This window comes from Xenopus tropicalis, chromosome 5 (assembly GCF_000004195.4).
Source record: "Xenopus tropicalis strain Nigerian chromosome 5, UCB_Xtro_10.0, whole genome shotgun sequence".
NCBI lineage: Eukaryota > Metazoa > Chordata > Amphibia > Anura > Pipidae > Xenopus > Xenopus tropicalis.
In genome coordinates, this window is record NC_030681.2 from 137,287,164 (window position 1) to 137,293,067 (window position 5,904).

The 5,904-nt window shown below is 41.3% G+C and overlaps 1 long non-coding RNA gene across 1 annotated transcript; it reads left to right on the top strand.

Annotated features, from left to right (window-relative positions):
* The first annotated feature begins 532 nt into the window (after positions 1 to 532).
* Positions 533 to 2,241, top strand: LOC105947346. The gene is made up of 2 exons (XR_004222643.1): positions 533 to 671; positions 2,054 to 2,241. It is a non-coding gene; the product is annotated as an uncharacterized LOC105947346 (long non-coding RNA).
* The last annotated feature ends 3,663 nt before the right edge of the window (positions 2,242 to 5,904 follow it).

Genomic DNA, 5,904 nt, shown 5'->3' on the forward strand with positions numbered 1-5,904 from the left:
AAAATGTAATTATTTGATTAAAAGTCTATTAATATATGGCTTTGCCATTATTTGGAGTTTTCTAGATAATGAGTTTCCCACGCCTGTACAGGTAGATTTTTCACATACTAAAAATGTAAAGGGATAAGGCAAAGAGGGTTAATCCAAATTAAGTCAATACAGAATGAAATGACAGGAGGCAGCTGGCATTTTTTTTTACCACAAATTGAAATGAAAAGCAATTCTCCCATGGTTTTGGAGTTGAAAAGATCAAATCAATGTGGATGATACAGATAGCCCAGGAGTTTATCAATAAGATCCTTTGTCAGGCACAGCTACTACAACTGCTCGCTGTGCATTCCTTGGGTCAGTGTGGTTTGGAAAAGGAACCTTTCCGCCTACTCCAGATCTGTATGAGTGACACTGCCTGCTGCATGCTTCAAACAGAACGCCTCAGGTAAACTAAATGGAAATTGTAACCGGCAGCCATGCACCTGGTGTTTGTGTATTACACCATACTGTAGATGTACAGATGCGCAAATTATGTCTGAATCTCCTCCAATACGCCCTGCTGACACTGCTTGTTCCAGGTGTGGCACGGCCCAGATCTCTACGGGGAACAGCAAGAATCAATTCCACTTCCCACAATGCACACCCACGGCCATGCACTGAAGGATCGGTCGGAATGCCGGGTATGTTCTATCTGTAGTCTGGACATTATGATATAGGGCGGTAGGTGCTATAACATAGTGTATTAAATCGTATTTCCCTGGACTGGCACTCCTGTTCCAAAAGAAACTGCACTAACTTGGGAATCTGGAAAGCACCATGGCACCGTCTTAGTGGTATTTCCCAAGGCTCCCTTGGGCTCTAAATGAGTGGATCTTTCCCCCCTAATATACCTGCCTTAATTTAAGCTGTTTAAGATATTGGTCAGGTAGGTCAGTCATAGTGCTCTGTACACGGGCAGATAAGCTGTCGAATTAGTCTAAAATGCCCAAATCGGAAGCTTAACTTGCATACTTCTGCACAATAGTAAAATGATCCAATGACAGTTACTCTTAAGTGAGCATTAAAACACTAGTAAGATGGCAGCATGGGGCTAAATTAGAAAGATCACTGACCATTGCAATTTATTTTGCAATTTATAAAACTGGCCTGAGGAAAAAAGTTAAGATTGTATACCCTGGGGTGCCTTACATGTTGGCACCCAGGCCTGGATTTGTGGGAAGGCTACAAAGGCCCGGGCCTAGGGCGGCAAGTTTTTCAGGGCGGCATGCTGCCTATAGACACCCAGAGCATTGCATTGTGCAGTGTTGTGGGTGTCTGTAGGAACTAGTGAGGTTGAACAAAGAAGTCTATAATGTGTATTTGTGCACACGCGGGGAGGGGCTTGAGGTGGCTGGCCTAGGGGTGCACTGTACTGAAATTAAGCGCTGTTGGCATCCCCAGTGTATTGGTTGTCTATTAACTATGGCTTTTGAAATAACTGTACACGATTCACAATGCAAAAACCCCTACCCAGCGGTTGTTCAGGAGCTACGGACATTACCCCTTGACTCTGCCCCATTATGCCCTTGTCCACACCTCAGTTGTGCTCCCAGCTCTGCCTCTCGTTCTCTGTTTTTGAGGTATAATGGGGTTTTTTAGAGAGGTTTCTTGCCTCCTGAGTCAACCAACCAGATACAACTGGCATTTGTCATCCCTGGAAAGGGAGCTGCTACTGTGGGCCATGTAAATGTATACATACAAGGAAACATTGTCTGGGGAAAGCTGTAACAGGGCAAAGTCTTATAACTTATAGAGACCAATTATATGTATGCTTTTGTCTAACCACAGCCACAAATGCAAACTGCTGATTGGTTGCCATAGGTTACTAGACCCTGGGAAGCGTTGCCCCATTATTTAACGACCCTTATGTAACAGATCTGGTCTTTTTTTACCACTTAACTTCCTGAGGTTAAATAGCACCATGAGTTCTCATATAGTGTTGTCCGTGGTTAATGTTACAGTATTTATACAATGTCAACGTATTCGGCAGTGCTGCTCAGTATCATTTTCCCTTTTTCTCAAGCCTAGGATGTAGAAAGGAAGCAAAATGAAAGTCTGGGGAAGATAACTGTTCCTGCTCGCACCTCTTTTCACACAGATCTGATGGATGATATGGGAATGGATATGAACATAAAGGGAGTTGTGCGCAATTCTGCTTTCTTGCTATGCAACAGGACACTCATTGATTATAGATGGAAATGTCACATCGCACTATAGCTTTTCCTTTATTTATATAGCACCAACATATTCTACAGCGCTTTACAGACATTATGTATCATTCACATCATATGTGTGATGTTCACTGGCCTTCACATCCCTAACAATATATATATGAGTCTCTGAAGATGCCCCCAGAGCACAGGGGCGGGCCAACCCAACCGGGCGCCCTAGGCAACCCAGTCAGCCACCTCACATATTCACCACCCCCCCTTGCGTGTGCTCTGGAGCGGGAAGGGGTGGGGGGGCGCCATGGGTCATTGCCCCCATCGTGTAATGACAAGTGGTGGGGGCAATGACAAAGTAGCACCAACTAGGGGTAGGCAGGAGAGGCTCCTGCCTGGTGCCCCCCAATCGTTGCGCCCTAGGCCTACCCCTAGTTCCGGCCCTGCCAGAGCATTTCCATCTTTGTGTCTGTTGATTTACAGCCATGCTCTGGGCTGCTGTCAGTTACCTGAGCTTAGGGGCCTACTCACATTATACTTTACTATTCTTTATGTTTTCATGATTTTTGATGACTCCTAAGCTTAGATTTACAAAAGGAGCCCAGAGCAAAGTGAGCATGTGCAGTGCCACTGACCCTTTAAAGACCACCCACAACATGCTACAAGGCACCTGATACCCCTTAACCCCCCAGCTCTACTGCCAGATTTACACAACAATGCTCCGGTGGTGGCTGGGGAGATTTTTTTATTTTTCTTACAAAAAGATTAATCTTTTAAATAGGCCACCCCTAAAGTTACCACCCTAGGCACAGGCCCTAAACCCCCCACATTTAAACATTAGCCTTGAGGGCAGGCCGTCTAGCCCTGGAACACTATTGTTCTTAGTGGAACACCCCTGTATCTAAGGGATCCCGTCTGCTACCTTAAAGCAAAGCCATTGATGTTGTCATTGTGAATATAAAAGAAAGCAATGTTGTTACTAGCACTGTACTTCCGCTTTCTCCTGCCCATTAATAACCAGTATACCCAATGTGTTTTTGAATAGACCAGCATTCTCTTTCTGTGGCTTATTTTGCTACTTATATACCTGAGGAATCTGACCTGCTTTCTTTTGCACTCAAGTGTTCAATTTCTATTTACCTTAGCCTGATCTCACTTTTGCAGGTGTAGTTTATTTATGTTTTGGTGCCTTCTGACTAACATCTTGTAAAGGTGGAATACTTTGTATTTAGTCAGTATAGCAATAAAGGGAAAGTTGTGCTCACCACTAAATAATTGTATTCTACTAAGAGTATGCTATGAGGGTGTGACTGCAAAATCCATACAGACAAAGACAAAAGATCCTCTGCACTCACACATCTATATATATATAGGACATTCTGTGCATTAAGCTACTAAAAATGCCCTCCCCTTTAAATAAAACAGAGATTGTTTGTCCATATATTACAATATATTAAATCTGGCCAACTACGTAAAAGTCATCTCCAGTCTGACCAGTCCTACACTCACTTTCATCTGACTGATTAAGAATTCTACTGCTTCATTATACATTTGTTTTACAGTTTTACCTGCAACTTGCTTGCTTTCAGGGTTAAAACACCCAAATGGTGGCCCTTTTATTGGCCCATTGGGATCACCTGACTGCAGCTGCAAAGGGTGGGAGCTACAACATGAAGCTGGGCACTGCTCATGTATAAACTATTAGTGATGGAAAAATTAGCAAAACATGGCTATAGTGATTTTTTCATTTTTTGACGCCTTTTTCCTCACTCAGGGATTTTTTTCTGCTGCAATTTTTGCTCCCATTTCGCAAAAAAATTCACCAATGGCAAAACGCATAAACTTGGCGGAAATCCATGCCTGGCGAAAATTTTGCTCATCACTATAAACTATAGCAAAAAAAGGGAAAGTTGCAGATGACCTCATGTTTCTTGTCTATATGAATTGTGTGGTCACAGACTCATTGCACCCCCACCTAATAGTTACAAATAGTGGCGAGGACAACTTTCCCTTTTTGCCTTTTTGCTATAGTTTATACAGGATCAGTGGCCAACTCCATGGTGTAGTTCCCATCATTCCCAGTCAGGTGATCTCATTGGTGGCCAATAAAAAGGGCTACAATTTGGGAGTCTTAACCCTGGAAAGGAAGCAAGTTTTAGGTAAAACTTGTTAAAAAAAATGTATAATGAAGCAGTAGAATCTTAATGAATCAGATGAAAGTGAGTATAGGACAGGCCAGACCGGGGGTGAGTGTGACATAGTTGGCCAGCTTGAATATATTGCAATATATGGGCAAACAATCCCTGTTAAGGGGGGTGGCAATTTTTAGTAGCTTAATGCACAACATGTATTAATGTGCTTATCATATTAATAAGGATGAGTGCAGAGGACCTTGTGTCTTTGTATTTAGTGAGGCTGGACTTGTTTAATTTTATTTATTGTACTGGCAGGTACCCAGGACATTAATCAGGAAAAGGAAGTCCTTTATAATAAGCACTGTACAACATAAGATAGACATTATCAAACAACATCATGTTTAGGGGGACTGAGCAAGTATAAACCCCTAGAGATAGCATTCATAGATATAGTAAACTCTTCCAAAGAAGACTTTTTGGATATATAAATTGAACATTTTGGGGGAGATTTTTCAAAGATCGAGTTTGATTTTTTTTTTTTTTTTTTGCCGATTCGAGTTTCTTGCTCTAAAAACACTCAAATTCGAGTTATGGTTCAAAAACTCAAATGTCTGATATTTATTAAGTGCATAAAAAGCCCGTGAAAACTTGAATGTAAAACTTTGCCATCCAAAAGCTTGTGAGTTTCTGTAGAAGACAATAGGGGTTGTCCTAGGAAAAGTCAAGTCATAGTTTCAATTTGAGATATTTGAGTTTTCACGTTTTATTTGAGTTTGTAAACTCTAAAATTTACAAACTCAACTTCAATGATTACTAAACAAGTCCAGTTGCTTCAAATTTATTTATACTAGATATACCATGACCTGGATGAATGAAAATCTTCATAGACATCTAAAATTTGAGTTTTTTAATCCCATTTTTTAACCACATTAATAAATAAGTGAGCATCCTATATCTTCGTTCGATTTAGAAACACAAGCTCTAATCCACAAACTCAAAACTTGATAAGTAAGCCTTTTTGTACCAAAAAGGATTAAAAGATGTGCTGTCATCCAACTGCTTGTTACAATAATGACTGACACACGTGGGTGGAAGCTTTGTGTTTAATTAAATGTAGTTACTGCACATTAAGTCATTTTGCTGTCATTTGTGCATACAGAAGGGGTGGGAGTCGGGTGGCACATGGGTGACCCCTGGAATTCCTCTAGCTTAGACATCATTCAGAGCATTCAGACATGGAAGGTGCTAGGGAGCCCTGTATTTATAAAATGCTTATGTACAAGTCTATTGATCTCATACATGGTGCCGAGAGTAACTTGCTCCTTTTAGTGGTGCAATTGCTCCATGTATGCGCCCCTTAGTGCTCCATCACTTGGATTGGTAAAGGAGCCCTTATATGTTTTTGCTTTTGGTTACTAACCTATAAGTGTCAAAATCAAATTATTTCCTTTTAATAACTGTTTTTAGTGTTACCTGCACCACATTTGGACACCTCTGTATCCATTTATATGATGTACAGTGATGACACATGATGCAACCGCCCACAGCAAGGGGCTCTATAACCAACTTATAACTGC